The sequence below is a fragment of the Delphinapterus leucas genome, chromosome 14 (genome assembly GCF_059928025.1).
Source record: "Delphinapterus leucas isolate spDelLeu-1000000601 "Yukka" chromosome 14, BTC_Dleu_Yukka2, whole genome shotgun sequence".
Lineage (NCBI taxonomy): Eukaryota > Metazoa > Chordata > Mammalia > Artiodactyla > Monodontidae > Delphinapterus > Delphinapterus leucas.
In genome coordinates, this window is record NC_143142.1 from 64,830,411 (window position 1) to 64,848,321 (window position 17,911).

The 17,911-nt window shown below is 51.7% G+C and overlaps 1 protein-coding gene across 5 annotated transcripts in view; it reads left to right on the forward strand.

Moving 5' to 3' along the window:
• Positions 1-17,911, forward strand: part of CTIF (cap binding complex dependent translation initiation factor) — a 307,707-nt gene that overhangs the window by 88,301 nt on the left and 201,495 nt on the right. The gene's annotated exons all lie outside the window — the stretch shown is intronic.

Below are 17,911 nucleotides of genomic sequence, written 5' to 3' on the forward strand. Positions count from 1 at the left end.
CAAACATCTGTAAACAACTACTGATCCGTTGAGAGGAGAATAGATAAATGATACGTGATACATCCTTACAATGTACTGTAACACAGCAATAAAGTGAGTGATCTGTGATACATCCTTGCGGTGGAATATTATACAGCAGTAAAATGAGTGAACTGGAGGTTCGCACATCAGCGATGATGATGGGTCCCAGGGTTTTGGTGGGGTGGGGGCACTCTGGAGATCGCTTCTGCTTCAGGTCTTCAGAGGACTGGAAGGGGCAGGCTGTGGGTGTGAGGGAAGCCAACCAGCTTCCTGGGACCAGGCTGGAGTCCACTGCTTCTCCCCCTGCTGCTTCCCTGTGAGATCCTGAGGGGGCCCCTGTGCGGGTCGTGTGGCCCGGAGGGAAGGAGGCAGCTGCTCTTTGAGAGCCGTCCCTGGTGACCCGCAGGTCCCGTACACCCTCTGGTTGTCGAGCTGTTCTTGCTGATACCTCGTCCCACCTGTGGGAGATGGTGGGATCAGAGACCGAAAACTCCGTCTATCCCCAACCCCCAGCCCAGCCTCGCACTGCACCTGTCCAGAGAGATGAGGGAGCCTTTATGGGCTTCCGCAGTAACTTGCTCCCAGTTCCAAAGCACCTGTGTTGACACATCGCCTGGGCCCACTTGCTTGTGTCTGACTTCGGTCCTTGGTGCTGATGAAACTAACTCTTCTCTATTCTTTCGTGAGGGAAGGTGGGCAGTGGCCTCAGTTCCAGATCTTTCTTAGGCTGTAGGGCTTTGCTATACCATGGGGGGGGGGGGTGTCGGGGCAGCTGCCCTGGACCGTTCTGTCACATGACAAGATGCTTGTGTGTGTGTTTCGTTGATTCTTAAGTAGGAGGCCATGATAAAGCCAGGGTGGGGTGCTCTGCCACAAACTTGGTGGCAGTTCTCTGTGTCCTCAGCTTCCTCGTATAAAAACCAGGAGACTCGGTAGCTTCTGAGGATCCTTCTAGCTTCTCCATGCCATTTACAGACAGGGAAGTTGGGGTCCATGGAGGTGTCATGACCTGACCAAGCTGGGACTTGAACCCAGGTCTTTGCCTGTCCTGTCCCCTCATCGGCCCTTTACCTTGTCTTCCTGTAGTAGGTAGCCTTCTATGGAGGTCTTTTGTCCTCACCACTAGACTGCTGGTGCTTGGTCATGGACTCCGTTTATACTCCCTAAACCCCTCCAGCTCTTGGCCGAAGGCCTGACACATCAGGGGCACTGTCACTAGTGTCTGCCAATTATCTGGGGTTTCCTACATGAAGATTCTCTTAACACTTCAGCAGCAAAGGTGGACTTGGATTTGGGGTCTCAAAAATCGGAGAGAGAGCTTCAGGGAAGGGTTGAAAGTCTTGGATGGGGACATAAGAGGCTGGTAAATGAGAGACTGAAAAAACAGCTCTCTGTTATTTAGTCAGTAGGTGTCTGGTTCTGGAATCGTCCGGAGTCTTCCTTTTTGTTCTCACTCCTTTATCTTCTTTTCTGGGTCCCCTCTCCCCACCCTTTCTCTCTGGTCCCATTTTCCCATCACTCTGGACGGGTTTCCAGGGGGATGAGATTGGCGTATCCTTCCACTTGCTTCTCATCTGCCTGCCTCACTCTGAGCTGTCCTTTCACAGCTGGTTTCACCCCCTGGAGGAGGGTGGGTGGGGTGTTGGCCAGGGCCGGGGGCTTGTGGGAAGGGATACCCTGGCACCATGAAGACCAGCTGACCCCGAGTCCCATCTTAGAAGCAGCTGAACAGTTGGCTTGGGGTAAGCAGGGGCTGAATGAAATGCAAAACGAAATGCAACTGAACTTAAAGAAGAAATTGTAAAAGGCTCCTGTTAGGTCCTTTCTTGGCAGGTGGAACTGAGCATAAGTCCATTATAGGGGACGAGCCCCAGGAAGGGTGAGGCGGGCTCTCAGGATGTAAACGCGCTTTACTTCCCTGATGTGCCCGGAACACGAAGGCTTCATAGTAGGGGTTTCCTACAGGCCATGGGGCCATTGGCACTCCCACCGCCCCCGTGTAGCCTGTCTGATCGTCTCAGAGGGAGGAAGGGGGAGACATCTGCTTCCAAGAAGCGGAAGAGTAGCCGGGGCACCGAGGGACAGCCACGGCCTCAGCCCCACGTGCCACGTGCCTTGTGTGTTCTGGATTCAGAGCCCGTGGTGTCCCCATGCGGCGAGCCAGCTGTGGGGAGCGGGAAGGCTGCTCCGCCTGAGTCCTGGTGAGGTCACACCCTGTGCCGTGAGAAGCTGCTTAGAGCCGAGGAAAGCTCAGCGGGCCCAAGAGCTCAGGGTGTTTGCGGAGGGAGTTTTCATAGATTCCTCAGCCGGGGAGTGTTGGTAGTGGCCTGGAGCATGGCCCCTGAAGGACAAGATAATGTGTAAAAGAATGCCCAGTGCAGGGCAGGAGATACAGTGTGCACAGCGTGGCCAGACCTCAGGTGGCCCAGAGCTAAGGCACTCGGGCAGGCCGAGCAGAGGTGGTGGCATCGGGCTGGCCCTCCTGGAAGGCCCCGGGCGCTGTACCCCGCGCTGCACGGAGAGACAGGATTGAAATGAGGTCTCCTGAGGTCATCACCTTGGTTCGGTGATGAAAGGCCTGACTGTAGACATAACTCAGTTAATTAGGGTACGAACAATAGAGTGCTGTAAGCAAGACGGAAGTCTCTTTCTCTCTTGCCACCCTCCTGGGAGGGTGTTCAGGGCTGGCATGGCAGCTCAGCCGTGTTGGGACAGCCTCCTTGTTTCTCATGCTCTGCCCTCTCTGGGGTGTTGCCCTTGTCCCATGGCCCGTGCTGGCTCACGTCCACATCCACATTCCTGCCAGTGGGAGCACCCACCCTGGGCTTCGTCTCCAGGAGCCTCTGGTGTCCCCTCAAGGAGCAGCCATCTTCTTTTAAAAGTTAAAATTTTTTTTAATTTTTTGTCCGCGCGGTATGTGGGGTCTTAGCTCCCCGACTAGGGATGGAACCCACGCCCCCTGCAGTGGAAGAGCAGAGTCTTAACCACTGGACCGCTAGGGAAGTCAGTGAAGCAGCCATCTTCTGATGCCCTCCGGTGCAGGGATCAAAGCCGGTCAGCATCCCTTGAGTGACATAAGGAAAACCCCACAATTTACCAGAGACAGCTGCCCCTTTCACCCTGCCCTGGAGCGGCCCCCTGATGGAGGGGAAACCAGGGAGCTACCAGCTGAAGTGTGCCTTAGCTGGGGGCAGCTCTGACGGGATGCTGCTGCCCATACAGCCTTCAAGGGCCCCTTCAGCCTGGTCCACCAGATGTAGGAACACTGGACCAGCTCATATGAGCACCCACTGGCTTCCTCGCTGTACCCTCTTCACCAGGCAGACACCCTCACCTGCACACTAATCCATGGTGTGATCCGGATATTCCATATGTACACCTGCCTGTCCCCTCAGCCTGCTGGTGGGCCTTGAGCTGGGTGCCACCAGGGCTCCCTTTACCTCCCTGACCACCCCCCCACCCAGCCTAGGGCCTTGCACACAGTAGGTGCTCAATAATGATACCTGAAATGGCTCAGACCCGGTCTACGCAGTCATTCCCTAGCGGGTCCTATTCCTCTGGCCACACCAACTTTGCTGAGCTTTTGGAAGTCATTGGGATGATGGGGCAGCTCTACTATCCCACATTCACCCCTGGGGAGAATTTCAGGAGGAAACTGAGGCTAGATTGAGACTGGGGTGGCTGCTCTAGCACTTTCCCTGACTGCCCCACTTTGGGCTCGTGTACCCAGGACAGTGGGGCCCACAGGAGGATGCTGAGGTGCTGCATTCTGCCCAGGAAGCTGTGTGGTGAGTCGCAGACCATGCACTGAATGAGGAGCTGGGTGCAGGCACCATTTGAGGATTAGTCTTGCACTGGGATTATTTTTGTTGTTTCAATTAATGAATAAAACCAAAAAAAACTCTTGCCTTCTCTGAACGCTTTCAGAGGCACAACGTAGAGGTAAGAAGCCAGGGTAGGTAGAGTCCCATGAGATGGAAGGAGGGGGCTCAGAGAGTCCAGAACAAAAAATGGGTTCCACATAGTCCTGAAGAGGCCCGTTAACCGCCTGTAGTCGGGACTCGGCTGTACTGGGGACTGTTTGGCGTCCTGACAGCATCTTTCCAAAAGAGTTCATCCACCACCTAGTCATTTACTCAGGAGGTCGGAATACAGTTTCCACCTTATTGTAACAGGGGAGGTGCCCGGAGATGATTTAGAGGAAGGCACCTGATATGAGAGAGTGCAGCCCAGTGCATTTAGACGACACCCCCAGGTGCCGGCCCAGGACTTAGCATTCAGGGAAGGAAGCTGAAGGCGGGTGCAAGGTTGTGTGGAGTCAGGCGCAAACAGGTCTTCTCCATCGGCACAGAAATGCCAAGGAAAGGAAATTGATGTGCCGGACAGCAGCAGTGCCTCTGATTAGACCTTGAGAAGGACTTCCTGACCGAAGGACTTGTTGGCCCACGGTGTTGGCTATCGAGCAAGTGATGGGATCTTTGCTGGGAACCTGATGAGCACACGTCTTACCAGGCAGGTTCATGCAAAGCCCTGGGAAAGGTAGGGATGTGTCAGAAATGGTGTCCTGAGTCCCGGCTGACAGGCTGTGATCCCACACTCCCTAGAGTGCGGAGAGAAGGGCACTCCCCTCTTCCACCTGTGGTGCCCGGTAGCAGATCGAAGCATCAGGAGAGAGTGAAAAGAGCCTTGTTCCAGGGGTCAGAAGAACCAGATGTTGACCCAGGTGTGGCGTGCACTCCAATGCCTCTTCCACAAAATGAGACTCCTCTGAGCCTCTCTGGAAACATCTTTCACTGTTTATATTCTGTGTCTCCATGAAGTGGGTCCAAATGGCTGCTAAAATCAGCAGGTCTGGATTTTCCTGATTTCTCTACTGTTCCCCCCACATACCCTGATGCCTGTGTCAACCTGCAGGTTAGGTATATCCTACATGTCAGCATTGACTGTGACCCAAGAGATGACAGATGGTGGGCAGAGGTGAGCCTCAAATGCACTGCTTACCTCTGGCCCACAGAAAAGGGTAGAAGGAATTTTCTGCCAGTCATCTTGCTGCCCTTGAGGAATTATAGTATCTGGTTCAGAGCCAATCTAAAAACTCAGTACAAATGATATCTGAGTCAAAGTGCCCAGATTTTTAATCAGCTTCTCTGAATAATTAAGAAATATCATGTGTATGTTCATGGCACTGCTCTCTGTTCACTCAGCATTTATTGACCACCTGCTATGAGCTTGGCTCACATATGAGCTGGAGCGTTTGAGTTCACTACCTGTTTGTAGAGCAGAGGCTAGTGAACATGAGACAGACTAAAGGCACACACGGTAAGACCCCCAAAGAGATGCCCTGAGCACAGACACTGCAGTCATCCCAAGGAATGGCCCTGTTGCTCTCTGCGGGTAGGGAGATGGCTTGTAGGACATGAGACTTGGATCTGTGCCTTCAGGAATGGGTAGGATGTCTGACCAGATGGAAGGGAAGAGAGAAAAAGGTGAAGAGAGAAGAAGCGGTGCTAGCAGAGACTTGAAGTTGGCCATGATGTTGGGATGTTAGACAGGAGGAGTGGGCACAGCTGGAGTCGTTGGTTAGTGCTGGGTTTTACCAGAGTGGTGGGGGATGGGGTGTCTGTACACCCCGCTGAGTTGCTGGAGCTGCTGTCCAACCCCACGCATTTGTGTACCTTGCATGGCTTGTATTTTCTCTGTTGTTCCTTACAGGTAAATTCTGTCCCCCTGTATCAGTCAGGATAGCCTAGGAAATGCTGCAGTAACAAACAGCTCTGAATCTTAGTAACTTTAAGCCATCCGTTTAGGACCCAGCTTGGTGGAGCAGTTGCCACGACGGAGGGAAAAGAGCACCGGAGGCAATTCAACGCTCCAACCTAAATGTAACACACATCACTTCCACTCTTAGCTTGTTGCCCAGAACTAGTCACATGGCCCCACCCAACCATAAACACACTAAATAGGAGAATCCTACTATACGCCTGGACCAGGGAAACCAGAACTGGTTGGTGACTGGCTAGAATGATTGTCACATGCTCCACTTCTAGTGGAAACTCCACAGGGGCTGTGGCTGACTTCCGCCCCCCCTTATCTCCTTTACCACATTAAATCCAGAGCTAGGCAGGTCTCCAGTGAACCCTGAAGATGTGGGCTCTCAGGATGAGAAGAAGCTCAGAGGTCACCTGATCCAACTCCCTGCAGTGCAGGATCCCCCTGCTTCATGAGGCCATTGGGCTGCTGGACGTTTCCAGAAATGGAGAACTCACTGCTTCACAAGGCATCTCAGAGCATGTGAGGCAGCTCCACTGATAACAATGTCGGTCTTTGATTCAGCCCAGACCACCTCTTCATAACTCCAGCTGATGGATTTAGTTTGATTCCTTTTGTGCGTGGCTATTTGGCTTCTCCCCCACAGTCTGCCATGGCAAGTCTGCTTTCTAAGCTAAGCAACCTCATTCCTGCAGCTATTCCCTTTTGTTGTGGTTCATTTATTCCTTTGATTATTTATTTGTTCTTTCATCCATTGATCCAACCAGCACGTCATCGTTGAGGGCCCCTGTGCCAGCCACCATGCTAGGAACCAGGAATCGGGATGGTGAAGGCAATGGGTGCAGTCTCTGTGTATGTAGAGGGTAGAGTGGGCATGGGGGCGGGGCGGGAGATGGGCACTTAAACCACAGCGCTAAGAAGTCTGGGACATGACACACTGCTTCCCACGTCCTGTCCCATCCTGGGTTACTTTTCTGGGAGCACCATAAACATAGACTATATTTCCTCCTAATAAGCCTCCCCAAACTGAACATGGCATGATCTGTGTACTTCTGCTGCTCCCAGCATGTGAGCCTCTCTTTTCCAGAAGATGCCATCTGTCCCCGTCCTCGGAGTGACTTCTGGCTCCAGCTCACCTGGAGGAACCAGGATACAACGCTTACCAAACAATATTGATGATTGACTTCTATAGGGAGAGCAGTCGGCAACTATTCGTTGAGCCCACGCTGTAAACAGTATGAGCCATGTGGCCTGGTCTCTGCCCTCAGAGTACCCAGGGTCTGCTTAGAGAAAGAGGACTTTCTCGAGTGGACAAGCAACATTCTAGAGCCGCGTGTGAATACCGGGAGGAGGGGAGCTGGCTGCAGCTGGCGTCTGTAGAGGAGGTCAGATACCCGGGCATGGAGGGGGAGGAGCCATGCTGTCATGGTAACGGCATCTGACTGGAGGACTGGAGTGAGGAGACGTGAGTCCTGGCTTCTGTACCTCTGACTCGCTATTCCATCACTGGTGAGATACGTCATCTAGCTGCAGCCTCAGTTTCTCCTCTGAAAAATGAGGAGGTGAACTAGACTTAAGGTCATCAAAATGTTTTGTTAAAAATACAGATTTCTATTTCTGGGAAGATGGAATAGATGTTCTTTTCTATATTCCTCCTGCTAAGTACAGCTGAAACCCTGAACATTCTATATAAAACAAATATAAGAAGATTCTGAAACAGAGAGAGAAGGCAGACCAGCTAGGGACCTTGGGACCTGAGTATTGACACAGGAGTGACCTCCGTGGGTTTTCTTTTTGCCTCCCATATCCCAGACTTGAAGCTGAAGATGTGGGTAACCAGGAAATGCCAGTGGACACAGATATTTTTTTTTGAAAGTTCCAATAAAAGCCTATTCTCTCTAAGCTTAGGTCCAGGAAAAGAATAGAAGCTTAGGTCTAGCAAGATAGAAAACTTTTAGACAATAGCTGCTCTACTCCAGCCAAACAGCACAGAAAAAAACTGTAGCACCATCCCCACCGTCACAAGCAAATAACCAGTGGGAACCTGGACTTCCACACTCTCCGGGCTGTAATGCGGCCCCCTAACTCCTTCAGCAGTGTGACGTCAGAGAAGGTCAAGTAGGAAGTTGTGACTTTCATCTCTGCTGGCTGGTAAGAAGCTCCCTGCCCCCATGGTATTGTTGGAGGCCATGTGGGGAACCTGGACTCCCACCCCCACTCAGCAGGATAGAGGTGCCCCTCCCCTCCCTGCTGGCATGAGTCAGAGGAGGTTCTACTGGAGAGCTGGGACTTGCACTGTTGCCCGGTGGTCGTGAGGCCCCCATAGCAGGGTCAGTGGGGACCATGTGGAGTCCTGGAACTCTTACCTCCACTGAGCCATAACAAATGCTCCACTGACAGTACTGAGGTCGTGCCCACCCCCCCTTTCCCCTGACAGAGTGGTACCACAAAAAGCCAGTTAAAACAGAAGATTTAAATGAGATTCAGAGTCTCATTACATAACATGAAAGTGTCCTGATTACAATCAAAAATCATTTGTCATACCAAGAATTGGGAAGATTTCAAAGTGAATGAATGAAGACAATAAATGTCAACGCTGAGATGTGAAATTGGACTTCATCAAAATGAAAAACTCTTGCTCTGGGAAAAACCCTGTTTAGAGCATGAAAAGACAAATTACAAAGAGGGGGAAGATTTTGCAAAACATATATCTGACAAAGGACAAGCATCTAGAATATGTAAAGAACTCTCAAAACTCAGCATTGAAAACAATGCAATTAGAAAATGTACAAAATACATGAAGAGACATTTTTCACTAAAGAGGATATACAGATGGCAACTAAGCACACAAGAAGATGTTCATTGTTAGCTGTTAGGGAAATGCAAACTAAAGCCTCAGCAAGGTATCTCTATACACCTGTCAGTATGGCTAAAATGAAAAAAGAAACAAACAACAGTGACAACACCAAATGTCGGTGAAGACGCAGAGAAATTGGATGACTCACACGTGGCTGTTGGGGATGTTAAGTGGTACAGCCATTCTGGAAAGCAGTTTCTTATGAAACTAAACCTACAAGTACCATATGATCCAGCAAGTGCAATCCTGGGTGTTTATCCCAGGGAAATGAAAACTTATGTTCACACAAAATCCTGTACTTGAATGTCTATAGCAGCTTTATTCGTCATAGCCAAAAGCTGGAAATAAACCAGATGTCCTTCAACAGGTGAATGGTTAAGTAAGTTCTGGCACTCAGCAATAAAAAGGAATCAACTCTTGACACATGCAGTAACCTGGATGAATCTCCAGGGAATTATGCGGAGTGAAAAAAGGCTAATCCCCCAAAGGTACATACGCTATGATTCCACTTCTATACCATTCTTGAAATGACAGGATTATAGAAATGGAGAGCAGGTGAGCAGTTCTTCAGGATTAGGGGAGGGGGGCACGGTGAAGTGGGTGGGTACAAAAACGCAGCAGGAAGGATCCTTGTGCCGATGGAAATGTTCAGCATTCTAGAGGGTATTGCTCTCAGTACCCTGGATGTGATCTGAACTGTATACTTTTATAAGGTTTTCCTTGGCGGGGAAACAGGGTAAAGGATACATGGGATCTCTATTATTTTTTACAACTAGATGTGAATCTACAGTTATCTAAAATAAAAGTTAAATTTTTTAAAGTACAGAACCTTTTGTTTCATCACAGTCTTTCAAGGAAGTCTCATGTAGAAAACCAAAAGGGCAGAACTGTTTGGTGAGGCAGGGGAAGGAACCCACCTGCTTTCTCTTCCACTCTATCCACCTCATCACTCTGGGAGCGTCTCTGCAGAACTCCTGGGTCAGCCCTGGGCCAGAGGATCTCTCAGCCCCTTCCCTCCCTGGCCTTGTGTGGTTCTGAGTCTGGCGCTGGCAGGAAGGGAGATATCTCCAGCAACTGGAGAGTTCCAAGAAGGCCTCCTAGTGAGGAGCCTTGGAGGATGAGATCCTTTCTGTGCACAGAGGCATGGGCAAGGTATGGGGCTAGGGACAGCTGAGTGGGCCCCCATTACTTTAGCAGATGCTGGACAGGCAGCCAACCAGAAGTGGGCTCTGCTGTGGCCCAGTCTAGGGTAGGTACTAATAATATTGCCATTTAAATCCTAAGGCATGATTAATTAGCCGAGAGACTGGAGAAATATACTTGGCCACAGGGAGTCATTATCTCCCACTCCTCCCTGGGCTTTGGGTCTTAATTCAAAGACAGTGAGGGTAGAGAGAGAAGGGACAGATTGGACAGACAGACAGGAAAGCTCCAGAGTGAAGGGAACGGCCTTTTCTGCTCCTGAACTCAGCTCTGGTACTACTCAGGAGGCTCTGTCTTCCGGTCTCTGCTCTGCTGTTCTCCTGCCTCAGGCCTTTCTATTGTAGGAAGATTAAAATATTGGGGGTCCATCACCATCTTTCCTACCAGCACGTGGGGGTGCTGTCCTTGGTGCTGAACATGCTGAACACACACACACACACACACACACACACACACACATGCCCTGCACACACACACACCCCCACACACCACACACACACACACACACACACACACATGCCCTGCACACACACACACCCCCACACACCACACACACACACACCATGCACACAGACACACACACCCCACACACAGACACACCACACACACACCGCACACACACACTCACCCCACACATACACCACACACACACACCATGCACACAGACACACACACACAGGCACACACTCACACACGCCCCCCCACACACACACCACACACACACACACCACACACACACAGGCACACACACATGCCCACACACACACACACAGCCACACACACACCACACACACACACACACACACACACACACACACCCCACACACACCAGGACAGGACTGCTTCTCCCTTGGGCCCTGCCCTGCCCCACCCTTGATCTGTGCTTGGGTCCTCACTTCCTGTCTCTTCAAGCAAACCCAAGTCACCCTCAAAGTCTGGTGGTTTGGGTCTGAGAGGAGTTTTGGACCTGGCCTTACAGGAAGCCCCTGTTTTGGCCCAGGAGATGCCTTTGCAGTTCTTTGGTCTCCAAACATCCTGTATAATGCACCACGCTCTCCCAGTGTCTCATGCTCTACTTCCCGCCTCCACCCCAACTCGGTAATCACCATTCTAGTCCAATATGATACTGAAGAGGGAGCTCAGGTCTGTGGAGCTGCAGCAACCCTCCTGGGGCCCCAGGAAGCAGCTTACAGGCCTAGACTCCTGCTTTCCCCACTCTCAGTCCATCCGTGTTGTTACTTGCAGGAAGTTTTTCCTGGAGCGCGCAGCATGGGTGGCATGCATCATATCACATGGTGCTTCACTACGTGTTGTCTTCAGTTGTTTTTTTCCTTTTCTGTGACTCTCCAGCTAGGTGGTAAGAACTGTGGGGCAGGGACGATCACCTTGGGCTTCTTGTGGCCACACAGTGCCTAGCACTGTGTTAACCCACTAATGTGAGTGATATATTGGGGCTGGCGGCAGGGGACTTGGGAGGGCATCCTTGGAGAGGTCTTGTCCATTGTTTAAAGGGATAGCCCTCCCTATCGGCTCCCCTGGGAGCCCTGAGTCTGTGGGGTTTGCTTGCTCTTGGCCCTCGTCATGGACAGAATCTATGGAAGAACATTTTGCACCAAGAAGGGGAAATGGACTGGGATTATGAGCCCCTTCCCAGGAGCAGGGGCTGTACCGCCCTCATGTCTCTGGTGCCCAGGCTGGGCCCTGTAGAGCTGACGACCAGCAGCTGGCCCCTGGTTCTGCAGTCCGGGAGTTCAGGCCCTGGCCCCTGCAGGCTCCTGGTGCTGCAGCCGCAGTCTCGGGCTGGCCAGCTCTGGTGCGGCTGACCCAGCAGCAGACATGCTGGGGAAACTCAGACTGGCATGCCCGGACATCCTCTAGTTGGAACTTTGCCTGTGACCCTCCCATTAATGGGGGGAGTCCTCCTGCTGCCCCCTGCCTTGTTTAGCCAGACTCTGCCTTATTTCTAAACCTTTGCAGCCTGGGGTTGTCAACACACACATACCTGTGCACACACACGTACACAAGCAGAAATGACTCTGCAGTTGTATATTAATAAAGAAAAAACAACGGTATAGAAGAGGGTCGTTTTTTCCCATTGCACCTGACTTGGCATGTTTTTCTACTGTACAGTGACTCACTCCCATCTTGTTTCATTCACTCATGCACGGAGCCCCCCGACCCTACACATTCTATCTTGCACCCCTACATTCCTTCTTTTCCTCACTGCAAGTGATTTACTCCCTGCACCAGCGCTGCCTTCCCAAGAGAAGAACTCGGAAAACCCAAATGTTCGTAGGGATGTGGGTATGCTCCTGCATTATGGGAAACTCGACAGTGGGGTCAGAAGTTATTTGAGTAATATATCTGCAGAGTGCAGTGGTTAAGAGCACAGACTCTGGTCCACACTCATATGCGTTCCTGGGAACTAGCTGTGTGAATGCGGGCAAGTTCTCTGAGCCTCAGTTTCCTCATCAGTGAAATGGGGATGGTGATAGCAACAGCTGCTTCCTAGGGTTGTAACAGATGTAAAGTGCTCGGATGGTGCCTGGTGTACAGTGAGTGCTGCGTCAGTGTTTGCTGTTATCATTCTCTGGAATCTGTCATCCCTGACCTGGGGTAGCTGTGCACCCCGCGTGGCCCTTTCAGAGGCAGCTTCAGTCTCCCTGCCCGTGGGCAGGCCGTTTCCATTTCTTTTTCCACATGGTTTAAGGTGCTTATTATCCCTTTGTGATCTGTTCTGAGAGCAGCACGATTCACCCTGTCAAGGGGCCCCCTAATTGTCAGTAAAAGAAGCTGTTGTGAAGGATTCAGCAGCGTTTAAGTGCTAAAAAACGATCCACTGAAAAGCGTGATTTTTTTTGATAAGGCTCCTCAGAACCTTGGCATTGCAACAACCTGGCGGGGTGTTGGCAGGGGCTGGGTGACCTCAGGGCCAGGGAAGGGGTGGGACTCAGAGGAAAGCCGTGTTCACCAGGGCCAACTGTGGAATTGCAACCTGGAGAATGTTCTCAAAGAAGCCAGCGAGGCTTTGTGGAGAGCTCTCGGTACCTGGCCACTGAGTCCTTGCGAAAAAAAAAAAAAGAATGAATGATGCTGCATCCCAAGACTAGGAAGGTGGTGGGGGTGAGGAGGCAGGGGGACACAACAGAAAAGTGAAGCCAGGGCTACTGCAACTGAGGGGATGGCAGACTAATTGGGGAAGAGAGTTAACAGATAGTTTAAGATGTCTGTTTCCCGGTGGGGGAACCATGGTCCTGCAGGATGCTGTGTGGGGTGAGAAGGAAGAGTGCGGTGGGTTTCTGGCCGGAGGAGTTTGGGCAAAGCTGTATAGTGTGCTGCCACCTACTTGAAGAGTCAGCATCCATCCAAGACCAATAAAGGCACCTGAGAAGTTCTGCAGTAAAGTATTTATTTAACAACTCTTTTAACTCTGTGTGTCCCAAATATTTGACCGAGGAGCCTTTTTAAACTTTTTGTCCCCCACAAAACTTTTTAATATCCACTGTTTCCAAAAGCGTGTTCCATGCACCACTGCAGCTGCCCTAAACTTAAACCATTTCAGTCCCTTCCCTGGATGACTCCGATGCACACTGACATTTGTGAGCCCGCGGATTAGTGTTTCTAGAACACCACTTGGAGCACACAGTAGATCAGGAAGGGAATCAACCCCTGGGGTATGTGCTGGATGTGCCGTGGGCTTGGGGGGCACCAGCTGATGGGGAAACAGCAAGCCACAGGGAGGAAGGCTCTCGAGCTGATCCCATCAGAGAGAAAGACTCGGAGTGGGTGGAAAGGAGATTTGTTTTCTCCGAGTCCAGGAAGGGCACAGCGGCCCAAAGAGGAATATAATCTTGTACGTTCAGCAGCTTGGTGTGGCCCCAGATCCCCTTCACAGGCGGTGTCTGAGCCACATACCAACACAAAGCTTTGCCAGTGTGCCAAGGAGGATGCCGAGGCCCCTGTAGCAGTGAGCAGAACAGCCAAGCTCCCACCACCATCGTCTCTGCCCTGTGTGTTTGTTAGGGGTTGCAAAGTTTGAGGGTTGGTGTCCAGAACTCAAGAAGCGGGGAACATCCAGGCACTTTATGGCTTCAGGGGCTTTGGCTGGACGTGCGTCAGCGTGGCAGGTGGCCCCAGGGTCGCCTGGGTGCTGTCAGCCCAGGGCCGGCGGGCGCTGGGGATGAACGTGAGAAGCTGTTAGGTTCCTGGCTGTCAGTTCAGTGGCAGCAGTCACTCTGCCGGTGAGTCCTGGCCCCTCTGGGCATCCCCTGGGTCACCACCTCGGCTTCAACAAGGGACAGAAAGGAAGGCTCTGCAGGTGAGGGTCTTCCCTCTCTGGGCTGAAACTTGAAGGACACAGATTTTGTTTCCAAGAGCTAGGCCCCTTCTCCAGCCCCTGTTGGTAAAAGGTTACATGCAGTGATTATATGCCGGTCACATCCCATTGCCACAAACTCTAAGGAGGTGTCCAGATTCTTGTTACGTGCTGCAGTCATCTTGTCAGATGGAGCAACGATAAGTAAGTCATGTCCATGACCAAGATTTTCACTGTGGACTTCTCCAGACACTTTCCCCCTCCCCGTTACAACACTGGCCTTGGTGGGGCTCACCCTCCTACTATATTCAGCAAGAGAGGCCACAGGCTTGCCCACAGCCCTCAGCCACATCCTGTTCAGCGGCCCGAGGGTCCTGATTCTTGCCCAGTGCTGTCGCCTCCTCCAGGGAGGCTGTGCACATTATTCTTTCCCCAGGACTGTGCAGAGTGTGGGCTGCAGCCCCTCGGTCTGTGAGGGGCTCATCCTAGCACTTCTGTTCCTAAGCTCCGAGAATCAGAGTCACGGCGTGTGGGGGAGGGAGTGGAGGCAGGAGGTAGGTGCTCATGAGGAGTAATGAGACCTACCCTGTGGAGATGGAGGGGCGAGAGCAGAGGCTTCCGCCGGCTGAGGGATGCTGTCAACGGAACCAGAGGTTGAGCTGATGGGAGGGTGATGGGGGGGAGGGTTGAGTAGCCAGGTGCTTGCTGGGAACCGCAGTGGTTTTGGAGTTTTCCAGCATTTAAAATAGGGTTCAGGTTCTCTCCATCGGCTCAGGAATAAGTTCTCTGGGCTCCTGCGAGGATGGGTGAGAGTCGTAGCGCTTCAATGAGGAAAAATGCGTGGAGAGGGTCTATAAACTATGAAGTACTGAAAAAATGCTTCTCACCTCCGATCGGAGATGGTACCAGCTCCTCGAGGTTGATGTGCACATGCAGGGAGGTGGGGGGCTCCCTTATGCCTGGGCATCCTCTCCAGCAGCTGCTCTGTCACTCTTTCCCACTCATCAGCCAGGGGGGCCTTGTCCCTGGACCCCCAGAGTCCCTGAGGCTGGTGGGTCCCCTGCCAGGGATGCTGCTTCAGAAGAGGCTGGGGCCTGAGCTTGAGATGCCCAGGCACCTCCCTTAGGTGTGGTTCTCTCTGCACAGGGCAGAGAGTAGATGGCCTCGCCCCGCTGCTATGAGGGGTGGTGGCCAAGACTCCAGCCCCTGGACCAGGAGGGAGACTTACGTGCACTCGCACTGCCCTTGTGCCATAATTGAGCTGTTTTTAAGGTGAATTGTGCTCGTACCTGTGAGGTGCTTGCAGTCCTGGGTTAAGCTGTGACCTTCCCGTCCTTTTTTCATGGTTGTTCCCTCTCTCCATCCTGCATTCCTCACTCTTTAGGGGCCTCAAATCCTAGGTTGGTGAATCCATCTTGACATCCTAATCTGGGAATCAGTCTTTCAGGCACAGAGGCAGCAGGGCCTCAATCTCTCAGGGTAGAGTCTCTTTAATCAGTTGGCAGCCATCTGAGGTGGACCTGCCGTGTGCCCAGCTTGACCACTTTGGGGACACAAGAACAGAAAGCAGCTGTGGTCCAGGAGCTTAAAGTCTAATTGGGGTCATGGATGAACCTTGAGGACCTTATGCCAAGTGAAGTAAGCTAGTCACAAAAAGACAAATACTGTGTGATTCCACTTGTATGAAGTACTGAGAGTTGTCAAAACCCTAGAGACAGAAGATAGGATAGTGGTCGCCAGGGCTGGGGGGAGCGGAAATGGGGAGTTGGTGTTTAATGGGTATACGCTTTCAGTGTTACAAGATGAAAGGAGTTACGGGAATGGATGGTGGTGATGGTTACACAATATTGTAAATATATTTAGTACCACTGAACTGTACGCTTAAAAGGGTTAAGATGGTAAATTCTATGTTATGTGCATTTTACCACAATAAAAATTTTTTGAAAAAAAAAAAAAAACTTACTTGGGGAGATTAACATCCTTATGGGTCTAAGAGAGTGATGACTAAGCAATGGTCCACTCCACGTAAGCTGAATTTGTAAGTGCCAGAGTGAGTTGTGTATTTAAAGGGTCAGGGATTAGGGAGAGACTTGTGTTACTATCCTGAAGGAGGAAGTGAACTTCACTCCAGGTGAGGTCTCAGACGTGTGCTTTGGAAGCAAGGTTTAGTTTGTTTGATTTTTTTTTTTTTGACCTTTGCTTTAGAAGTCATTTTAAAATGCTGTACCTATTGGTAATCATCTTTGAGGCTTGGGAAGGGTGTTTTGAACAAGCCACTTAACATCTCAGGAGGGTGGGGGCCTGTCTCCTAGATAGAAAGTGAGTCGCTCTAGCCACCTGCAATTTCAAAGTGGCATTTGAAGCAAGCAGGGCACCAGGAGTTGGGATGGGTAGGGTGATGAGACAACTCAAAGAAGGAAGGGAAGGAGGGGCTGATCCTAGAAGATTGTAAATTGTGCCATAATTGATTAGTGATGTCTGCCCCTGGTGAGAGAGGGTGTGGTGGCAGCACACATGCCAATCAGAAGAAACCCATCTACAGGATATGGCACTTCACTTTCGGAGATCTCTTTATTTAAATATGAAGCGTCTGAAGTCCAAATTGGTGAACTAATTTCGCTGAGGTCACATGGCTCATTATGGCAACGTGTTTAAGGAAGACAGTTGAAGTGTTTGTCAACTCAGCAGACACTTCCTGGGCGCTGAACATAGAGTGCTGGGGCACCTGGAGAGGTCCCTGCCATCCCAGGTCCACGCCCTGGAGCAGGAGAGAGTGACGGTAAGACGGAGTGAGAACTGCCGCCAGTGGGCTCTGCAGCCACAGGTCACCCACGCGGGTGCTAAGTTCAGGACAGAGGGAGGTGACTGCAGTTTGGGAGGTCGGAGGGGTTTTCTGGAGCCAAGCACTGAAGGATGGGGCACGTCTGGAGGGAGCGGGAGAGGAGCAAGGCCGAGACGAGACATCACGGTCAATAGTGAAGGGGATTATGGGGAAGCGGAACTGGACAGGTGGGGGGAAGACCCAGGTGCACACAGGTGGTGCCACATGGAGAAGCTTCTGGCCCTGAGTGACTGTGGTTGATTCACAGGAGGATTGTGGGAGGTCTCAGGGCATCGTGAGAAAGTTCCCAGCCACTTAGAGCCTGAGTGACCCAAGGCTTCAGGCTGGTGGTGCCAGAGGGAGGGCCCAGTCCTCAGTGTATGGATGCAGCCCAGGCAGGTTACGTGACTCATCCGAGGTCACACTCTGGGTGCCCCTCTCTCCCATTAGCCCTTTGTTCCCTCAGCCTCCCCTGAATGCTCCCCTCCTCTCCCCACCCCCTCCTTATCTCCTGCCTGGTGTCTGTGAGGGTCTGAGCAGCTTGGGCCCCTTCTGCTGGGAGGCTGGGCCTCAACCTTTCTACTGGCCAGTTTGTGTTCCTTTTCCTTCAGACCGATTAGAAGCCGGAAACTACCCTCAAACTGCTCTCTCTCTGGGAAGTAGGTTGGTTTCTACCTTGAGGGATTGGTGAGTCAGGATGCGCAGAGTAGGACGCAGTGAGTAAGAAGACCTTGCTGGCCGCCTCTGCCCGACCTGAAGAAAATGAGAACTAAAAACAAAACCAAACCCCCAAGTCATGGGGCTTCATTGCCAAGGCGCCGGGTGTCTCTGGTCGCTGGGGGAGGGAGAGGCAGGTTGCTGAGCCTCGTTTGGGGTTATTTCTAGCCGGGTTCTCAGTGCCTTGTATGTGGGTGGCGCTCAGTAA